This window comes from Pelecanus crispus, chromosome 11, assembly GCF_030463565.1.
Source record: "Pelecanus crispus isolate bPelCri1 chromosome 11, bPelCri1.pri, whole genome shotgun sequence".
NCBI classification, from domain to species: Eukaryota; Metazoa; Chordata; class Aves; order Pelecaniformes; family Pelecanidae; genus Pelecanus; species Pelecanus crispus.
The window spans coordinates 6,311,676-6,333,753 of NC_134653.1; the positions used below are offsets into that span (position 1 = coordinate 6,311,676).

At 43.4% G+C, this 22,078-nt stretch overlaps 1 protein-coding gene across 1 annotated transcript in view; it reads left to right on the forward strand.

The window, feature by feature from the left end:
• MAD1L1 (mitotic arrest deficient 1 like 1) overlaps positions 1-22,078 on the forward strand; it is a 383,288-nt gene that overhangs the window by 265,381 nt on the left and 95,829 nt on the right. The gene's annotated exons all lie outside the window — the stretch shown is intronic.

Consider the following 22,078-nt stretch of genomic DNA (forward strand, 5'->3'; position numbering starts at 1 on the left):
GTATCAGCTGATGCAGTGGTCACTCGCTATTTCAGTGTTTCCATGTTTTCTGCAATTCAGTGACAGGTTGTCTGGCATGATCCCCAGTTAGAGAGCAGTAAGTCAATCCAGCCTCCATTAGGGAACAGCATATTCATTCTTATATACAACCAGCTCCAGCTCGATGGATGAAAATCAGACAGATGAAAAGCTGGTTGAAATCAGATTCATTAATTGCCTTTCCACTCTCTGGCTGTGTGAGTGTGTTTCTGTCTGTATTGAATAGAAGAGTCTTGATGCATCCTGTTGGAGTACTGTAGCGTGGTGGGTTATTGGGTAGGTATGCAACTTTGTAAAGTTACCTTCTGCGATGATCAGATACCGTCATAGGTGTGCAGCAGAAGTATTTAAGTTAAATAGATCAGAGACTTCCATAGGGAAGGGCCGGAGGCAGCAGCAGCATCCACCTTCGCTAGAGACTGCGGATGTGTCATCAAAAATCTCGCCGCTAGTGGCATCAAAGGCGATGCGCAGATCTGAAAGATTCAGCAAAGGTTTTCTGAATAGGCTGATAATGACAATGGCATGTGATTCCCCTTTTAGAGTGCCATATTGCGATGACTTCCCTGAAATGAGGCAGAATTTAGGCGAGGGGAAGTTTCCATCTTGTTTTATAAAACTCGTAAAAATAAATCCTAAGTTAAAACTGGTGGTGTTAAATCCATGTAACAGATGTGGACGAAAGGCATTTTCATCATTAGCCACCATTTGAAGTAACTTCTGGTCAGGTTGTTTCCATGATAAAGTCCCTTCCTCGGTACGTGGGCAGTGTGCTGGTGTGTTTGCAAGCTCCCTGCAGAATGTATTTGGACTCCCGTAGTGCCACAAGGAGTTCTGGAAATTGCTCTTCACTTCCATTTCAAAGTATTTCTTTCTGCTGTAGGATCCTTCACATTTTACAACCTGAAAAATACACAGAAAGAGGAGGAGAGCATTACCCTGTGCTTGTATTCTGGAGTCCCTAGGAAGTTTTTGGTGAAATGAAAAATTTTAAGCAGAATGTTCCCATGTATGCAAAGTCTTCATCTGCAGGGTGATGTCCTAAGCCAAATGGAGAGGATGCTTGCAGCACTTGGGAACAGATTTAAAGCTAATGGCATCTTAGTTACGCCTCAGGTAGCTCCAAGTCCTAGGCTGCTAAGCCCAACAGTTAGAAATAAATAAGGATAAAAATTAGAACTAAGCATATCCCACTTACTGCAGCATGTTAAACACTGCTGTTCTCCTCTGTCAAAGGAGGAGTGAGCCTGTCTGTTCCATAAAACCAGGGCAAATGAGCAATTAGCATGAGGTACAGAAATAGTGTTTAGGAAGGTATAAAGTTGCTCTGAGAGCTATAAAATGTCTCTCCTTGTTTTGCTCATGGTTTAGACTGGGAATATTTGACACTTAACAAAAGCTGACTAATTCTTTGTTGTTTCCCTTTAATGATCAGAATTCAGGGGAGGGCTAGCTGTGACAGGCAGGAGAAAGTGTTGCCGTGGAAGTGAAGCTCTGTTTAATTAGAAAGTCCCTTGGATGATTTACTTTCTAGTGATTTGAGTGCTGGCCGGTTTGAATGTGTCAGCAATACTGACCGGCACGATGGAGTCTTGTCAGCGCAGATTCTGGTTTGCTCTTCAGACATCAAGAGGTGAAGCCCGCTCCAACACGGAGAGTCTGTGATGAGCAAAATTATAACTGCAGCCAGCCGTGCTAGCGACTTCACCATCTGCTGTGAAGTCTCTGGCTTGAATGCCGGCACTTGTGGTAGCAGGCATAATGATGATAATATTTTCCACTTCTGTAGCACCCTCTGTCCAAAGGTCTCTGAGTATGCTAGAGATACTAATTAAGACTCGCAGCACCCGTGGGAGGTGGGCATGAGTCTCCACACTAGCTTTTCTTGCTTGCAGAGTCTAAAGAGATTGTGGCACTAATCTTCGGGCAGCAATTCCTTCCATCCGGCAGCTCTGGAAGAACTAAAAACCTCCGTACTGTTGTTAGTTTACATCAGAGCTGTATTGGAGAGGCAGTCTGACTCACGTTACTCTGCTGGAGTGTAAGGCAGGGAGTGATCTTCATGCTCCTAAGTGGGCTTGTTGGGGGAGCAGCAGAGGCTGGGCCTGCTGTAGCTCTTTCAGAGTATCCTACAGTGTAAGTCGTGGAGTAGGTCTTGCAGCTCGAGTCCGGTCCTTAATATATGGCCTTCTGAGGAAACTGCACTCTTAAGATCAGACTGCAAGCACTCAGTGCAGCGCTCTACATGTAAAAAATCATAGAATCGTAGAATAGTTTGGGTTGGAAGGGACCTTTAAAGGTCATCTAGCCCAACCCCCTTGCAATGAGCAGGGACAGCTTCAAGTAGATCACATTGCTCAGAGCCCCGTCCAACCTGACCTGGAATGTTTCTAGGGATGGGGCATCTACGATCTCTCTGGGCAACCTGTGCCAGTGTTTCAACCACCCTCATCGTAAAAAAATGTCTTTCTTATATCTAGTCTGAATCTACCCTCCTTTAGTTTAAAACCAATTACCCCTTGTCCTATGCAACAGGCCCTGCTAAAAAGTTTTTCCCCATCTTTCTTACAAGCCCCCTTTAAGTACTGCAAGGCCGCACTAAGGTCTGCCTGCAGTCTTCTCTTCTACAGGCTGAACGATCCCAACTCTCTCAGCTTGTCTTCATAGGAGAGGTGCTCCATTCCTTGGATCATTTTTGTGGCCCTCCTCTGGACCCGCTCCAGCAGGTCCATGTCCTTCTTGTGCTGAGGGCCCCAGAGCTGGACGCAGGGCTCCAGGTGAGGTCTCACCAGAGCAGAGTAGAGGGGCAGAATCCCCTCCCTCGACCTGCTGGCCACGCTGCTTTTGATCCAGCCCGGGATACGGTTGGCTTTCTGGGCTGCAAGCGCACATTGTTGGCTCGTGTCCAGCTTTTCAGCCACCAGTGCCCCCAAGTCCTTCTCGGCAGGGCTGCTCTCAATCCCTTCATCCCCCAGCCTGTATTCCTATCAGGGGTTGCCCTCATCCAGGTGCAGGACCTTGCCCTTGGCCTTGTTGAACCTCATGAGGTTCACACGGGCCCGCTTCTCAAGCTTACCTTAAATATAGCCAGGACTTAAGTCCCCAGCAGACAGGTCTCCTGATCGGACTTTTTGTACATAAAATCATCACTCCTTTCCTCCAAGCAGTGAGTTGAAGTGCCTGTGTATAGCAATCCACAGTGAGCCTCGCACCAGCAACGTTGGAGACAGTGCCTGAAAATGCCTACAAATAACACAAATTCCCCCCCCGCTGAATCCATGTTCTGTAGTGATGTCTGGAATTCTGGATGGGTATTTTTTGTCCAAAGGGCTTTTTTTAATACAGCTTTACTTTATTTTATGTAACTCAGTCTTTCTTGTAGAAGACTAACAGGAAATCTTTTCCGTAATGTGCATTTCCATCGCCTGCAGGAAATGGATGAATAACATTGTATGGACCATCAGGAAGGAGTAAGCGCATGAGAAAGGGAGAATTTTGACCACAAATCTTTAATCCATGATCCCAACACTCACTCCTGGATTCAAAAGTATTTTCCTATGAAGATCCACTTAACATGCTCTTCAGTTGGGTGGAGTTGTGGCAGTGAAGCTTTTCCTTCCCCTGAGTGCAAAGTGTAAAATAAAACCTGCTGGTTAAGGTCAAAGATACACCTACTATCCACCATTTCTAAGAGGAAAAATACTGTTGTCAAGTATCATTATATGGTGTGTAAGTGTATTTGAGGCTATTAAAGACAGTTATCCTCAGAGATTTATACATAACAGGTTAAAATAGGGGAGGGTGGGGGAACAAACCCTTGCTGTGTTTAATTATTGCTGGGTGGTGCATGCACTTTTCTCCATTATTTACTTAATCTTAAATGCCAGATGCTAAAGGGCACCAGCATCAATTAACTGCTTAATTAGACTTGCAAAGAAATCATGTAATTTAGTTATAGGCAAATAAAAAAAAGAAAAAAACGCACAAAACAGAAGCTCAGGGCTCTCTCTGCAGTCATTTTTAAAGCTCCCTGCATACATTGTTTGCTTTCATTGCTTGCTGGAAACTCTTTGGAGCACTCTCTGTGCCGCTCGCCCCGTAGGGAGGCAAATGGCTGGATGCAACATCACTTGTTCATTGCCATTCTGAGTGGATTTAGCCACAGCTTGCTTTGTTGCTCTCCAGATTCTTTTAACAGAGGTTTGGATCAGGTGCCCTTTGTGAGAATTTGTGTGGTGCCTCATCCTGATCCACAGGAGAACCCATCCATCTCCCTCTCTTTGTGATCTGCACCCCGTTCAGTGCTTGCTCTGAGTACCTCGTCTGGGGAAGACCAGGCACTGTCCCCTGTTTCTGCTAGGAAGACTTCTGTTCTGAACACATTTTTGTATTTTGCAGTCTATTTTAGTATTTTAGCATGCAGCCAACAAAGCACCCTATCTTTAGCAAAAAGAGCTCTGCTTCCCTCACTACAAATTAATAGGAAGAAAGATGCTCTTATTCCATTAGTTCTGACTCCTATGAATAAGAGCGTTCGCAGGATTGGAGTGCATTTGTTTTTGTTTCATCAAGGCCTACAACTCTGTCTCAATCTTTATCTTGCAAATTGCCGTAACAGAGTAATAATCAATGCCTTGTGCTTGTGTATACGCTAAGTTTTTCTTCTGCATCGGTGCTGGCTGCCTTTCTGACGCTGTTACCACTATTCTCACGTCGGTATCGGCAACATTGTCATTTAAGTGCCTTTGCAGCATCCCGTGTTTTACAACTTTTGTTTCTTTCTTAGTGCCTAGATGCTGGAAGCTGCTGACGTATTTTTTTCTCAGATGTCCTGAAACCTTTCTGAAAACAAGGTGGTGTTCAGTTTCTCAGAGCTTTGTTCTCACTCGGTGCCCATGCTGTCTCAACACTGCTCTTTTCCTTTCTGAAAATATGACCTAGCCCTCACAGAGTTCCCTTTTTCTTCAAAGCACTGTATAAACATTATCTAATTAAGTATATATAACATGCCCTAAAGTATGTTAAGGGAAAACTGCAGCACAGCATTGAAGTTTCCAGTCACTTGATCCAGTGTAAAATCTGATTGAATCACTAATTATTTTTCAAAATGCTGTGCCTAATGACATGTATCAAGACAGGAAGATCAGAGTTGCAGCCAGAAGCATTGGAAGCTGCTGCCAGTGAGAGAGGGGCAGTCAGGTAAGTTCTGTGTTAGTTCTAGGGTTGGTTTGGATATGCACACTAAGGTAATAAACAAAAAAAAAAAAAAAAAAAAAAAAGAGGAGCTGCAGCATTTGGATCTTTCCTGTTTTGATATATATAATCAGCTCTACATTTCCTGTTGAAATGTTCATTAAAATTGCAGCCCCTGTGATTATGCAGCTGCCTAATTCAAATCAATGGGGCTCCTGAAACAATTTCAGATATTTTTAAATACTGCTGTATAACTTCCTTGCTTACAATGTTATGATTAAGTGACTTTTTTCTAAGTCATCTAAAGCATTAATAAAAATCTCTTTAGCTTTTCTCTAATTTTTTTTTTTTTTTTTTTACTCTGAGCGGCTGCAAATAATGTAAACCTTGCTTTATGTCTTTATCTATTACTTCTTAGCTCAGCATGTCTATTTGTATTGATAACTAAATCAGAAGCCAAATTACACAAGTTCTTTATAATTCCTAGTGAGCCATAATTGACTTCTTTTGTTTTGGAATCCTAATACAAATAAATAAAATTAATAGAGCAGCAGAATAAATAGCACTGAGAGTACAACAGCCTTGCCTTGCTTCCAGCTCACTGACTTTTGGAAGCAACTGTTGATAATGTCTATCAGCTAAAATACTTTGATGTTATAACTGATACGTGGCTGTGCAGAAAGAATATTGTAATGTCTAGAGGGTCAAGATACTTCAGTAGGCCTCATGCTGAAAGGGAGGTCATTTTAGTTTTACTGGAAAGATGCTTTCAAGGTAATTTCATCTCTTCTGCTTTGGAATGCTTCAGAGCAATGCTAGAGTTCTCATATGTTTGTTTTAATGACTTTGGGTTTATTAACTTCACACTTTTCTAATAACTCCAATCCCTTTTACTGTTTCAGAAGCCTTGGCACAATTCTGATGTGTTTAAGTTGCAAACATTACAGGAAAATACCTAAATCAAAACATTGTGGGAGAGAGACTGCATGAATGAGCAGCTGTTTACAGTCTCTGACTTCTGTGGTTGAGGAAAAGCAAACACATTTCTATAAAAACTCAATGTGGTAAAAGCATTTTAGCTGCCTGTAGTTTTGTGCTTCACCTGCCTGTGAAGGTATTTCTTTAGTCTTCTTTTGCTTTTATTACCTCACCCCAGCTGTACTTATTAACTCCCTTGTTCAACTGCACTTGGTTATGGTCCTACTGGGGTGCCAGCGGCAAGGGAAGAGGCAGATCTGGCACAGCTCAGAGCTGGCTCTCGTGGTCGCTTAATCCCTCACTGAGCACATCTGCTCGGGCTGGTGCTGCTAGGTCAAGCCAGATGTGAACGACTGCAGATGTTTTAGCACCGCGGTGTGGTTGAGCCCAGATGCTCTGATACCAACCCGCCACTGCTGCTGTTGCCATTATAGCAACATCCCTGTTCACACAAGGGGGGATGAAACAATGGAAACTGTGCAGGTCAAAACTGGCCAATGCTGACTGGTGATTGCTAACTCTGTCATTACTGGGTTTAGAAGCAGATGAAGATTTTAAATGAACTCTTGTTTTTTGGCGCTGAAGAAGTAGGATGCAGCCTGTAGGACAGAGAAGTGAGTATTGTTACTTAGATATCATCCTGTGTGTCCTCTTGGTCTTCAGGACTTGTGCAGCTATTGCAGGTTGGAGGTAAATGCTTTGGATGTGGACATGGGAAGGGAATGAGATGGAAGATGACAAGAAAGACCAAAGGTTTTTCTTATTTTAACAGAGAGTAGTTTGAATGTGATTTGGCCACTGCACCTTAATGGGTAATCCCCACTCTGAACCTCAGATGAAAAGAAAAAATCTATAAGGCTAGGGATAATGCAAGAGGATTTTTGCAGACTTTTGTCAGATGTAAAGTGAGCTACTGAATAGCACAGCCTTTAATGATAACTTTTTCTTCGAGCACAGAGCTCATTCGTTGATTTAGCCTAGTTGGGTAAGTCTGTTTTTCATTGTTTGCACGTCCCACGCACAGAGACCTTTTGTGTGTGCCATTTTTCCCTTCCCTCACTTGTCCCTCAACATATATTTTTCCTAAACCTCTGGCTGACCTGTCCCAGCAGTGCCATTCGTGCCAGCAGCACGGTCTCCATGGCACTCGGTGTCATTGACCCCAATGCAGAGCAGTGCATTCACAGCAGCAGAGAGTGAAATCTTCTCTAAACCAAAACCAAAATGAATCCTTCTCGTGGAAGACTGCAATGCAAGAGAGCAGATTTCTCTGTGCACTTGCTCCCTGGAGTGTATCACTGGAGATCAAGAGTCAAGGTTACCTATACGGTATGCTCTTCTACACCAAAATATTCTCTTTGATGACTAAGCATCGTGGATCTTGATTTCTTGACTGATCTTATTTTGAACAGGCTAGGTCCTGCACCAAAGCAGTATTTGGTTCAGCACTCTCAGGAGTTAGAGATGAAAGAGTTCAAGCAATACCAAGAAGCAAGAGGATCTTCCAAACAAACAGGACAGGAAGGAGGGATCAAGAGGCTGTGTAGGGGGAATGCAGACTGCAGCTGAAAAAGAAAAGTAGTGATATTCTGGAGTAGGCTATTCTTTGAGCCTGCTACAGCAGTTGGTGTCGGCAGGGCTTGCTGCAATAAGCATGTCATCCTCTCGGGATTCCCAAAGTGCTCTGTAAACTCCACAGCTATAGGAAATATGTACAGGGAGTGCTGCATCCATCACTAAAATGCATCCACGGCTAGTGTGAAATATAGTAACTGCTTAGTGCCACACAGGAACCATCCTTATGGCAGAAAGTGAGAAGTGTCTTTTCAACTTGAAAGTGGAGGAGGCAGAATGCGGTTACGCGAGTGGCATTTGTACAGGACGTGAAGGCTGATACCACAGTCCTGGTTCATGCCCTCATCCCCAAATAAAAATGCTCTGCCAGGAAAACGTTTTGCCTCTTCTGTAACGGTCCAGGTCTAAGTTTTGTATCTTCTCTGAAAAATGGTATATCCACAGCACAGCATGCTCCCTGCCATAACCTTTAGTTCATTACTGATTCAGAGAGTGAGTGCCAGCTATTGAATCAGAGGGTTGAGACCAAACTAAAGGTTGGGATTCTGTCTACGTACATAAAAGTAAGCGTAACCTCTTCTTTCCAAAAAAACTGATATGTGGAGGGGTAAAAGTTCATATCTGTGAATTCTGCAGCTCTCACATTAGAGTTGTGAAGCAAACAGACAGGTAGGAAAAGACAGTTTCCCAGTTGGGGAGAATCACATCAAGGGACTAATGGAGTTTAGGAGATAGTGGGCACAGGCATAGAGCCATTGTTATTCTCCTGGGTGGAAAAAAATGTGTTTCTGCCAGCAAGAGCAGACAATACCTGGGAGCAATTTGAAAAGCCGGGCTAACTCCTATAGCTTGCTGGCCTCCAAGATAACACTTTTACCTGTGTCCTGTATCCCACTGCAAAGATTTCCTGCTGCTGGTTTTTTTCCAATTCATGCTTATTTTCCACAGTCCTTGTGCCTCCAGCAGCTTTTGAGCTAACTTTGCACTTCTTTAAACTTTTCTTTGCCTTTCATAGTTTCACTTGTGTGATAGAGGACCAAATGCCTTGCATCTGTAGGGAAAGACAGTCTCTCCTTCAAGACATGCATGGACTTAGATACCTCTGCTGCATGCTAAATTGAAGGATTTTGCCTTTGTTATTTGGAATTTCTCAACTGTTAAAACATTTCAATGTCTGTCATTAGCGAAGGGGCATTAGGTTGACAGAGCCAGTTTCTCAGTCTCCCGTATTTACTCACCTGCATCAGTTATGCTGAGCTTAATTTTCATTATAATCCACTGGGTCAGCTGTGCTCCATCAGACTGTTTTCTCTAAGGTTTTGTTTCATTAGAACTTTATTATAGAGCTAATTTTATTTTTTAAAGCCATCAAATTCAAGGCTGAGCTATGAGTTCTCCTGTTAAACAGGAAGATATCCCAGGTCTGTGCTGTGATTCAGCAGATTCTGCGTTCTCAGCCCAGGCTGTCACCAGATCAGTGCTGTCGAATTAAGTAGCATCCTTGACTTTCTTTTCCTTAGCTCTTCTATCTGCAAAATGGAGACAGTGCTAATCTCTCATTTGTGTAACTGTGTAATGTTTGTCCGGCACTTCAAAGATGCCAGATACAATAAAACTGCCAAGCATCCTTTCACTAACAGGATGGATGATTTACACCCAAAATGCTCATTTTTATGCTAAAACAAGATCACCTGAAAGATACTGCGGTTGGAACCAAACCAAGGAAAGGGGGAGGAGGAAACCATCTGTTACACAACAGCAAAAATGTTTCAGGGCATTCGCCTGGGAAACTCTGGGTGACGAGTTTGGAATATGAAGGCTTATTTATATGGATGGAGCTAATTTTCTCTAAGTTATTCATTTTTCACTTAGGGAATTACCTAATCTTACGAGAGAGTCTAGGAGGAAAGATTCATTTATTCTTTGTCTCATTCAGCCCCAGGCAAGCCTGAAGATGCTCTGCCTCTTCCAGTTCTGCCTTTCAACTGATTCTATTAATGGAGCTTAAAGATTTTCTTCTTCTGGGTAAAAAGGGTTAATCTTTCTCATTCCTTCTCACCCTTCTCCTCCTCTTTTTCTGGAGAGTTCTTTTTTTGGAGTCTCTGGCTGTTTCTATCATCTTCTCCCCCTAATCTGCCACTATCTGAAGAATTCATTACATTTCAAATCAGAGGCCTTGCTGCATACATTAGCAGGTTTTAATAGACTTGCCACGACTCAAAAAGGACGAAAAAAAGAGAGAAGATTTAAAACTCTTGTCTTGCCGAAAGCAGACAGATTGACTCAAAAATGACTCAGTCAATAAAAGATGAGTTTTGAAAAGGCTTCCCTCCGCTCAAAGGGAGCTCGTATTCCAGCGAATTAGGTTTTTCTAAGCCCACTGTCAGAAATTAATAATACATACAGCATGTAAAATGGATTTAGCCCTCTACAGCCTTATACAAACATATCTTTGACTTGCTAAATGTGACACGACTACCAGGATTTTCCACCCTTTATCCCAGGAGTTTGTCATCTCTCCAGAATGGTGACCTCAGTGGAATTTTTAAGCACATCCAAAAAAATTGCTAAACGAGATTTTCATTAAGAATGTGTTTCTACTTCCCTCACCCTTTTTCTCCACCCAAACCCCCTCTGTCAGAGCATTTTGTTGTTATTATTTGCAGACAAAATTATGCCAAAAGCTCTAGTTTACACTCTCAAGCTATCGAGTCCCTTTACTAGACTCTTTCAGTGGCCTTCCTTCAAAGAAAGAGATACTGAGCCTTCTACATTGTAGCAGAAATCTGTCATTTGGGTGTTTTCTTTCTGCTGCTGCAAAAAGGCTTATAGGCCATTAAAATACTTCTTTCTTAGAAAAAAGAAAGGGCTTCTATCTCACTGGATCTATCCACAAGTATTCTTTTGTGATTTGAGGTCTTCCCAGGTGGTCCTGCTCACCTTGCCTAAGGTAATTTGAACATGCAGGTGTGAAATCAGTCACAACTCCTGTTTGCTCCTCCACCAAAGTCCTTCAGCTGATAAGAATTAAAAGTAGTACTAATTTCAACCTCCTTGGTGATTTGGCTAGGTCCTTTATTCAAACTGCCCTTGTTCTGCATTTGGGCAGACCTCTAAGAATCCACAGAAGGTGTTGTCTTTAGCAGGTAGGTCTATACAGCCTTATGGGTGGCTGTGGGCTGACTGCATCTGTCCATCTCTCGTTGTTTTCTCATTCTTCCAAATCCCACAATTTTATTTCTTTTTTTTTCTTTAGACTTCAGAGTGCTTGACTCAGTTCTGAAATATTTTCTGCATTCTCTCCCTGAAAATCTTATTCCTACTCCTTTTTTTTTTTTAATTATTTATTATGAATTACCCTTTAAGTTAATTTTGCAAAGTCACTGCGTGTCCTCACCTCCTCATGGATCTGTTCTATCCCCTGGCTGTATTATGCTACACATCGGCTTTATTGTCCTATCCTTGCAGAAGCTATTGTGTGAATGTATGGCAGCACCATGATGCCTGCCTCTGGACTGTACCTCCTAGATGATGCAGAGAAACTTTTTAAAATGTTGGTGAAGAAAGAAACATACTAAAGGTTCCATTTTGGACCATTATGTGCCGTACAGATGTTTCTCAGACTTGAAATGGGCAGAGCTCATCATTTTTGAAGTATGTTTATAGGTTGTATGAAGAGACCAAGCTTAAGAGTTCTTGACGATATGCACCCAAAAAGCCCAAGGATAGTTAATTCTTTCCCAACATCACAAACAGGAAACTTGCCCAGATTTTCTTGTGCTTCTCTGGCTCCAAAGAGGAGGTCTCTAAATATGGGTGTTGGTGTTTAGCAGAGGCTTCTATCAAAGTAATGAAGAGCATTTTTCATAGAGGTGAAGGTAATGAGCTGGTTCAGCACTAGCAAAAGTATTTCACTTAGTAAGAAATTTCTACTTTTACCTCCAAGGGCAGACTGTTAGGTTGGGTTTTGGGTTTCTTTTTAGTACAATTTTGACATGTAACTAGAAGTGATCTGTCCTCAAAGGACAGCCAGTAGAACATCACCTTCTCCAGCACCATTTTCCCCACTGCTGAAGAAATTTGGGTCCCTTGGTCCTTCTTGCACAGGCATGGACTCTACTTACTCATTTCTGACCAAGAGCCATGAGCAATTGCTTACTTGAAATTAGATAGGCCCTCTGCTCTTTGCCTCACTTCACTCATGAACATTAGCCAAGCAAATGTGGGTTCTTGGGTCCTATTATAAGATACAACCAGGAATTATACAGCAATCCCAGGAAGAGAACACTTGTCTGTCTTGCAGATGTTTAGTCCTCAGTGCTTAAAAAGTGTTGGAAGACCCAAACATACAAGACCTAGAAATCAGCTGGATTTTTGCAGTTGAAAGAGGTGCTTGAGTCATTCTTCCTTAGGGTCTTTTTTTTATAACATACCAAACTCCTTCCCAGGGTAAGTCTCCAAAGTTAATGTCTTGTCATCTTGTGTCATAATCAGGAACTTGTAGTTTTCTTCTGAAGATGTGCTCCTAATGTTGACATAGAGATGAACAAAACTGAAGGAAACAAGCTTGACTCTTCCTCTAGTTTTGTGTTTGTTTCCAATTTAGTTCATTTAATCTGTTCCATGTTCTGTTGACTTGAAAAAGGAGTTTTTCCAGTGAATATTGTGTCACTTCAGCTTCCAGCTGCTGTGCTGGGACATAGCCACCCAATAATCTCCTTAGGAATAATTGCTGGTGTCTTTTCAGATCATTTTTGTGAAAGGTGACAAACTGCTTGCCACAGTGAGATGTTAATAACACAGAGGTGCCCTTTGTTTGAAAGCTGGTGCAGAAATTACCCTATGCAGTTGTTGGAAAGTCAGACTTGTAATGGTAAGAAATGAGGAACGGATCTGTTCATTTGCATATAATTCCAGGGCTTATGTGTCATCTTTTGTGTAAACCATACAATTTCTGGCGCAGTAGGGAATGTGTGCTCGTAATACAGAGGGACAGGAACATGGGCTTGCTCTCAGCATGGATCAGGGTTAAAGAGATGTCATCTACTAAAAAGAAGGGGGTAGAAAAGAAGAAAACATGGTCTGCAGGAGCTACATGGAGAGAAACAGGCATGGATATTTAATGAATCCAAGTTGTCGACCAGCTCAGGGGAAACTATGCATTCCATCGTCCCCTCTGAGTAGGCATCCGAAAAAGGGAAGAATCTGCCTCCTTCCAGGTGTATGTTGAGCTGAACTTTCCCTGCATCTGCCCTGAGGCACAGCTGAGACCGATTTTCTTGTTGCTCTTGTAGTCAGAGGCTGCTCAACTGTCCCTTTGCTAGTCAGATACACTACAGATATCCAAGATGGACATCTTTTTCTATGACACTAAAATGAAACTCTTAAAGACTCTTTAAACTGCAGCTGAGGGCTTTTGAGCATGTTCCCAGTGTAGGTTTCTCAGCTTTTTCATAGAGAGATGATTTTTTTGGAAAACTAATGGGACGGGTATCTGTCTTGTCTTGTGATTTAGAGTCGGAGAGGTCCATAAATACTTGTTTTGCTGGTTTTCTTCCTCCTCCTCTCTCTCTAGGAAGCTAGAAGGTGTCTCTGAGTAGCCAGTCAGTCCCAATGATGAACTTAACAATTAGAGCCTTAGTGCCCATCTTCTAAAATTTCTAATAAAATTGCATGAATACTTAATACCCAATTATTAAATATTTAAAAATTTAAAACTGAACTGGTTTGGAAGTTAGCACGTGATGAATAATTCAGAATCGGGAAACGAGACTCGGTGCTTGGGCTGAGACAGATGTTACCTTTCCTGTCTCCCTGCCCAGAGATGCTTTTGGTGGTCCTGCCAGTCTTGGGACAGTTTGTGGGCATTGCTTCGAGACTTCAAGCCTTCACCTCTTGCTCAAGCGCATTAGCACAAAGTTAAGGGAAGTAACCATCCCTATCTATAATAACACTTCAGACTCCTGCAATGGAAATATGAGCTCCAGAGGCTGGAATAATGTGATTGAAAGCCTGGTTATCCAGGAGATGGCTCTGTTTCCAAACATCTTTCATGCTTCAGGGAAAAAAGATTACTTGTCTTTATGTCTGTGTCGCATTCCTGCAGTTTTGTTTTTTGAAAGACCCTTTTCCCCTCTTGCTGTTCTGCTTCTCCATGCTGAAGCAGTGTTTTATTCAGCTCCATCATGATCATCTTTAAAGGATTGTTTTCATAAAGTGGACACCAGAAAATGAAGTAGAATGTGAAAAATATGCCAATAAAAATAGGGCAGAACCTCCTATCCTCTGAGAGGAGGTCCAGGGCACTCGGAAGAGCGCGCAGAGGAAATGTCTGGTGTGATTTTTGAGCAGAGTAAGTGCCTTTGGGGCCTGCTGCAGGAGCATGAAGAGCAAAAAGAAGGGTCTGGGGAAGGTTTGACTAGTTGGCATCCAGAGTGCTTTCAGGCCAAGAGCAATATGTTTGCAGTGCCAACGCTTCAAAACACTATTAAGGGGATAAACAGGGAGGGAAAAAAGGAAAAAAGGATTGAATAGGAGTGAGTGGAGGCTTTTTAGAGCTTAGTTTCCTTTGGAACAAAAGCCCTAAAACAAACTCCACAATCTTCTCCTATTAAAAACACAAATAAGGTGGCATGCTGCAGAGACTTGCCTTTATCTGTTGCAGTGCAATTGTATTTTCATCCCCGCTGGCTGGCTAAAATGGTGTGCATTTTTCCTCGCTGTCCTCTGTGACCGTCCAGCCTGCCTGCGTGCTGCGCACAGCGGAAGCAGTTCCATTAGCCTGGGCCGTGCAAACAAATGAAATGGCAGGCTGACCTTTTCGCAAAGCTGCCTTACCTAGGGACAGGGGCACTAGCCTTTTTCTCAAAAAAGTGAGTTCTGGAGACTGTAATGGTGTTATAATGTCTGTCAAGAAGATAGGCAGTTTGTGGGTAGGAGGGGATTTAGTCCAACACAGTGGCATGTGCTTATTTACAACCACCCTCCCAATAGTCAGGGAGGCTGCAGGGTTTAGAGTTCAGTCTGTGCATCCCAAACAAGAACTAAAGGACACCTGTGTGGTGCCCTGTCCCATCTCAGTCTCTGCCTTACACCACATAGTTATTTGATAAGCAACTTTAGAAATGGTAGGAATCTCTTTAGGTGTTTATTAATTCTACATTTAGATCCGTCTGCCTGCAAAGCTGCGATATCTTTGTGTTGTGAGTGCAGACTTCAGAGTGCAGGGGAGAGAGGAAGTCAAGATACATAATCTTGGAGATACATAAGATACATAATCTTGGAGACTATCATCAAGTCCAAATAGCATTTCCATGAGTCTCAGCATCAGAATTTGAGCATAGAAAGTTCCTGGAGTAAGAGGAAAATGGCTGTGCTCCTGGGAAACCTTGAAATCATCTCTTGCCAGTGGTGAAAAGCTCCTGTTTGTAGCCTTGGTGAACAGCATTAGATAATAAACTTTAAAGCACTCTCTAATGCATGATTGAATATTGTCCACCCTGCATTGTGAATGACTATAACTCCTGCAGATAATCTTCACTTTGAGAAGGAACAAACAAATATTTCTGTAGCAATTTTTCTGTGTTGGTTTTAATAGCAGATGTTGGATGCTGTTTCAGAGGTTTAAATAGCATCCAGTGTTTTGGGGTAGTAGTAATAGTAGTGATGTGCCAGTGGAAACAAGATAATGGGCAGAGTGCAGGGGAGGTGATCAGGCAGGGGATAAATTCAGTGCTTCTGCAGACCACCCCATGTAATTAACAATGTGTGTTATATCTGTTAATTATATAGTCCCTAGGATTAATTCTTACATTAGACACTTGAGTGGTTTCAAAATGACTCTTTTTCTTGGAAACAGCCTAGTGGAGAAGTGATTCTCCTTCCTCTGAGAAGCAATGCAAGTCATGTCCCTGTTCTTGCTACCAGACTTCCCTGGACTATAGCCTTTGAAAAGGCCCAGTGACATCTTTTTTTTTTTTTTTTGATAACGCCAAAATAGATTACCTGGAAAACAGGTAAACTGGAAGACTTATGCCTAATATTTGCTGGCTTGTTCTAGAAGCAGAAGATTAACTACTTTCCTGTAAACTTCAGTGACACAGTATATTTGTATTTTTAAGGTGAGGCTATTTTTTGCATCTGGTGTTAATGACTAGCGCCAGCTCCGGCTGACATCACTTTGTTCTGGGAAGCACTGTTGGTCTATAATTGCCATATGGAAGGGAAATGTGGCTAGAAGACTTTAATCATCATGCGGGGGGTGGAGGGAGATGTCTTCCTGGTTAGTTCACAATTTATGACCAGTGTGACAATCCTAACTTCCAAATGGTTTGTGCCATATCATACTAATTGGTGAAGTCCACCTTGGGCAATAAATAGCTCTCCTGAGGTTAATTTATCCTGTGTCTGGGGTGAATGTTGCCATCCCCACTGAGTTCTGTATTGCTGCGAGCAGGCTGTTCACATCATTTAAGCCAGCGATTTTAAAGCTACCCAGGGTCTCTTTACACAACACTGCACTGCCTTCACTGAGAAAACGTGGACACGCTGCGGGGGTTGCTGAGGAGCTGAGCTGGGCTTCCAAAAGCCCACTTGTTTCCTGCCTTCCCCCACTCGGAAACAGCTGTGCCAATGAGGAGGAGAAGGGCAGAGAAAGCTCCAAGCAGTGCCCACGCTGGGATCCCCTGAGGGAGCCTTTTGCTCAGTGGTGGTTCATCTGCCAGGGCTGAATCTTGTACCTAGGCCAACTTCAAGTGTGCTTGTGAGTTTTGCAAACTTGCCTTGTAATCTCAGAGTTATCAGGAGAAGAAAAGAACCCTTTACTTAAGCCATGCTATATGTGTGTGTGGCTACTACAAGAGGAAGTTTATCTTCTTTTTGGTGGATGAGAAGCTGGACATGAGCCAACAAGCCCAGAAAGCCAACCGTATCCTGGGCTGGATCAAAGGCAGCGTGGCCAGCAGGTGGAGGGAGGGGATTCTGCCCCTCTACTCTGCTCTGGTGAGGTCTCACCTGGAGCCCTGCGTCCAGCTCTGGGGCCCTCAGCACAAGAAGGACATGGAACTGCTGGAGCGGGTCCAGAGGAGGCCACAAAAATGATCCAAGGAATGGAGCACCTCTCCTACCTGGACAGGCTGAGAGAGTTGGGGTTGTTCAGCCTGGAGAAGAGAAGGCTGCGGGGAGACCTTAGTGCGGCCTTGCAGTCCTTAAAGGGGGCTTAGAGGAAGGATGGGGAGAATCTTTTTAGCAAGGCCTGTTGTGACAGGACAAGGAGTAGTGGATTTAAACTGAAGGAGGATAGATCTAGACTAGATATAAGGAAAAAATTTTTTACAATGAGCGTGGTGAAGCACTGGCATAGGTTGCCCAGAGAGGTAGTGGAGGCCCCATCCCCAGAAACATTCCAGGCCAGGTTGGACGGGGCTGTGAGCACCCTGCTCTGGTTAAAGCTGTCCCTGCTCACTGCAGGGGGGTTGGGCTGGATGAGCTCTAAAGGTCCCTTCCAACCCAAAGCATTCTGTGATTCTATGATTCTTCCATATCTTCCTCTCTAGTCCTCAGTGTCCTGCTTCTTTCACCTTAGCCTTCTGATGCCCTCTGCCACTTTGTGCAGGTTATCTGAGGACAAAGGTTGATTATGGACTTCTCTCCGAGAAATGGTACCCTTGTAAGGATACGTGGGTTGTCTGAAATGGGGGCTTCAGACAAGCATCTTCAGTGATGAGAAACATGGGAAATTTTCTTAGTGGAGAGTTCTTGGGCAGTGCAAGAGCTGTAGATGGCTATGGCGGTGGAGACCTTTACTTGTTTTCAAAGGCAGCATGATACTCTTCCCTGAGCTGCTGGAAGGGCAAGCTGGTAGCTGGAGGAGGGGGCTGGGAGGTGCACTGGTACATATGGTACATACACAGTTTAAAAATAAACCAGTGTTGACTGATCAAATAAATACCACTTAGGTTTAAAATTGAACAGCCAGTGCAGTCTGTTGCATATAAAACTGTTTTTACCTTCAAGAAAAGTTATAATTCATGGTTTAATGTCACAAATTGCAAGTTCTGCAAAGAGCAGTTTGAGTCTGCCAGACTGTAAGGTTGAGTAAGGGTAGCATGGGGCTGCCACACTGGTCAGGTCGTGTGGTCCCTCTCCCGCGCTCCCTCACTCACCCAGGGCGTAAAACACACCCATAAAATCTAGCAAAGCGAATTTTATTTCTCAAAAGCAATGGTCATAAACTTCCCTACATCAGAAAATGCTCAGCTCTTCTTCTATTAGCCTTTGTTTAATACGATGCAATTTATTTTTATGTTGTGTCCTTCACAGAATATCACAGAACTCTTTTCAGACACTGTTCCTCATAAACTAAAGCTGGAAGAGAAAACTTCAGCTCAGGGTTTGAACAGGGGAATGACTGGAAGGATTTCAGGTGCAGAAGGGCAGTGTTAGAGATGCAGAGTCGAGAGTTGGATGGGAGGACAGACCTGCGATAGGAGAGTATAATTAAATAACAGGATGGGGGTGATTGATGGGTGACATTGCATGGCAGGCACGGTGTTAGGGAAATGGAGAGAAGCAGCTTGTGCAGATGGGAGACAGTAAAGGTAATTGTGGCCTTGCTTCTTGGAACTGAGAAAATAGCATTTCCTCTTCCCATTACGGACCTCGTGAGAACAAAATGGTACTGGCATCCCGTCTGTAGGCTGGAAACAAAATCTAAGCAGTCTGTTGTTTAAATAGAGCAGGGCTGGTAAAAATACAGTATCCTCCATAGCAATGTTGGGTAGCATCTGTCTGAGGCATTCTGGCAGGGTCAGCAGGGATGGGAATTCATGTGTAAATACTTTATCCTGTGTGTGTTGGAGTGAGTGACCCCCAAACATGTTACTAAGGGAAAGTAACCTTTAATGGAGAGTTAGAAGGGACTTCAGGCCTTTCCGAGAGAGCGCTCTATTAGCTGGGATCGCAGCTGAATTAATGCAGCTACATGGCTTGTGGCATCTTTGAGGATGGGCAGAACAAATTTGTGTTTTCCTGGAAAAGACTGGCAATACATTTAATTTCATGCCACTTCTGGCATGCTGAGAGCCACATTGTTTCCTCCTCTTCCCCTGGGGAAAAGGTTAAGCATGGATTTGGTTTTATTTGGTGTAGAGACTGCTGTTGCTATTGATTGACCTAGCTGAACTCGGAGCAAGAGCCAGAGCTGAGGTATTTCCAGGCAGCTGTGAACATTTTCAGATGTAAGGAGTGTAAAAGCAATGGAATAAAAAGCAGTGACATTTTCAATACGAGACCAAAAAAAGCCCAACTCATATTTTATTTATTTATCCAAACTAGTTTGAATTATTCATTAAAGTCGATATAAGTGTGTGAAAATACAAGGTGTTTCAAGAAGCAGCATCATTAGGGGGAAGTTAATCATTTGGCAATATTAATTTTGTAACAGATTAATGATTTTTTTCGGTGAGGAATTTTTTCCCCATCAAACTCTTCAGGACAGGCAACTTTTTGTGCATACTCTTGGCTTGAATACAAAGGAGATGGGGCAGTATGACTTCCAAATATTTTCCTTTTCTCTGTGTTATCCTCCTTTATTTTTTTTTTCCAGGCAAAGTAAACAGTCAGTGATTATCCCTGACCAAGGCATAACCTGCCAAATCTCACGCTTATTTTCTCAGTTCTTATTTGTTTCATTAATGCTTTGCTGAGGGATGCTTCGGCATCCCTTCTCTGGGATGAAGGATGTTTACGGTGTGACTTTCCCCATCTGTGGTTTCTGCAGAGCATGCCTGCAAATTCTCTTGCCTGTTTTGTGCAAGTGTAACAGAGTCGAATGTAAGACCTCACCCGAGTGCTCTAAATACAGGAATTCTAGTTTTCAAACACTGTCTTTTAAAGATAAAATTGAAGCTAATTCTCCAAATGTTGTGAAAGATCTGAAAGGATCAAGGCATTCAATGTTCTGTAGGTGGTAGATAGAGCGGGTGGAAACAGGAATGCTGTCATCAGAAACCTGCTCTGTTAATGCACCTCGACCCATCCTGAAAGGAGCTCCCTGTGTTCAGTGCCCTCTCTGGCTGTGCCGTAAACATTGCTCTGAAATACACTGAATTGTACTCTGTGTGAATGATGACTTTTAAATCAATTTTTCCTGACTCTGCTAGAAATTTGGCGGGAGTTAGCGGTATTAGGTGAGGCTTAAGAATTAGGGCTGTCACATCTTTGAATTCAGACACAGAGCAAACAATGAGCTGCCTCTTAGCTTAACATCTTCACTTGGTGGAGGAAATATTAGAAAGATTAATTACTGTCCCCAAGTCAGTGCATATGCTGCTTGTGCTGTTCTCTGAGCGCAGGGAATCTGCAGCACCGGGGCCATATGTGGGCAAAGCCATGGTGTAGAGAGGCTACATAGGTACCCAGTGGCTAAATATAGGCATCCTGTGCCATTTTAGACACCCCAAAGTGTCTGGGGCTGACTGGTATGATGCAGAACCTGTAGGAAATCTCTTTCCTGCAGAAGCGTGGTGAGAAGCTGTGAAAGATACCCGAGGGTGTCTCAAATGGCTTTGTTTCAGCAGTAGGATCCCACCCTCCATTTCTCAAGCCTCAGGTTACCTTCCTACCAAGTTACTCTTCTGTGAATCCTCCTCCCAATGTGGCTTCTTGGTTGTGTTGGCAGAGCCCTCAAAGGAAAGCAGGGGAGTAGTCACAGTCCTGAGTGCTGTCCTGAGTTAATCGGGGAACAGTCCCTCGCTGAACTGTTTCCACAGGATAAATACTGCAGGAGGTAGGCATCAGCAGTTGCTATAGCTGAACTGTTGAGGACTGCAATTTAATTGGGCGTAAAGGAAGAGCAATCTCTGTTTTACAGTCAGGGTTCAACGGACCTTTCACTGGGGGCAGTTGCAAACTTAAGCATTCCTATCGTGTCCCTGTACCTGCTTGTGTTTTCTTCTGCCCCATTCCCATGCTGTGCCACTAAAGAAACACTGTTGGGCATTTGCTAATGGAGCCACAGAGGGGATGACAAGGCTTTATCCTGTCCCTGGCTGGTGCTGGCACATTCGGCTGTGTCTACATTAGCAGTTACCGAGTTCAGCACCTTGTGCCAGTGGCTGTTTTTTCATGCAGATTAATTCCTTCAGCCAGGATGGCTTGACGCTGTAATACACCAAAACTGCCGCAGGCACAGGAAAGAGGGCCAGGAGGAACGGCAGGGAGGAGGCGAGGGCACACTGTTGGGAGTGAAGTCTTGCTAGTCCTTCAGTTAAATTGAAAAGCTCAGCATTTCTTGCATAAAAGACTGATTGTAGTCAGAGTTTTTCCTTTTTTACCCTGAGGGTGGTGAGGAAAGCAGTTGCCATCACTTAGTTGCTATTCTAGATTCACCTGGTTGTAGTCTAACTAGGCCAGCACTGTTGGGTGGGTGATAAGGCTGCAACGCAACGGGTATGAGGATGCTCCTGACAGCCATTAGCGGTACCAAGTCTGAGAGACAAAACAGTGGAAAAGGCGCCAACTCTTCATGAATAACAAAAGCTGTTCAAGGAGTTCATGAATTAGGATGCCATCCACCTCCAAGGTTATAAAAGTCAGGAAAGCCAGCCTCCAAGATGTGGTGGGAAAAGGCAGATTTACTTTTCCAAGGCTGGGCTGCATTTATTAGGAAAAAAAATATCACTGTTGGACATGTGCGATATATTAAAGGCAGTGCTGTCTCTGACAGTGGCGAAATGTTATTTACCACTGCAATGTGGTCACTGAAGTTTTACTTTCATGTATAGGATTTTGTCCTTAACAGTTGCATAGCTGAATGAAGACTGTGAGAATATTGAGGTCAGAGCTGCCAATTAACCTCCTGATTTCAGAGGCTGATTACTCGATTAATCAAAGACCAGACCCAGCTGAGATGATGGGAAAAAGGTTGTAACAATCCATGGAAGGGTTGAGTTAATCATGCAGTGATGAGTTTGGTAGGAATGGGAAGGTGAGTGGATACTCTATTTACCTTACATCCCCCAGCAACTGGGAGGTTCCTGGTGTAGCAGTGTTTTAATGAAGAAACTGGTACGTGATGTGCCCCAAGACTGGCTTGCTCCCCTTGATAAAGCAAGATAGAGCTGAGGGGAGACCTGGCGTAAAGGAAATACTTTGCTCGTACATCATCCCCACAAGCCACTCAGGAGGGTGGAGCTGCATTAACCGAAGGTAAGGAGTTGGCAGCATTAACTCTCCCTGCATGGATGCTCTCACTCAGAAGTAAAGGGACATGTAGTTCTCTTTAACCATTAAA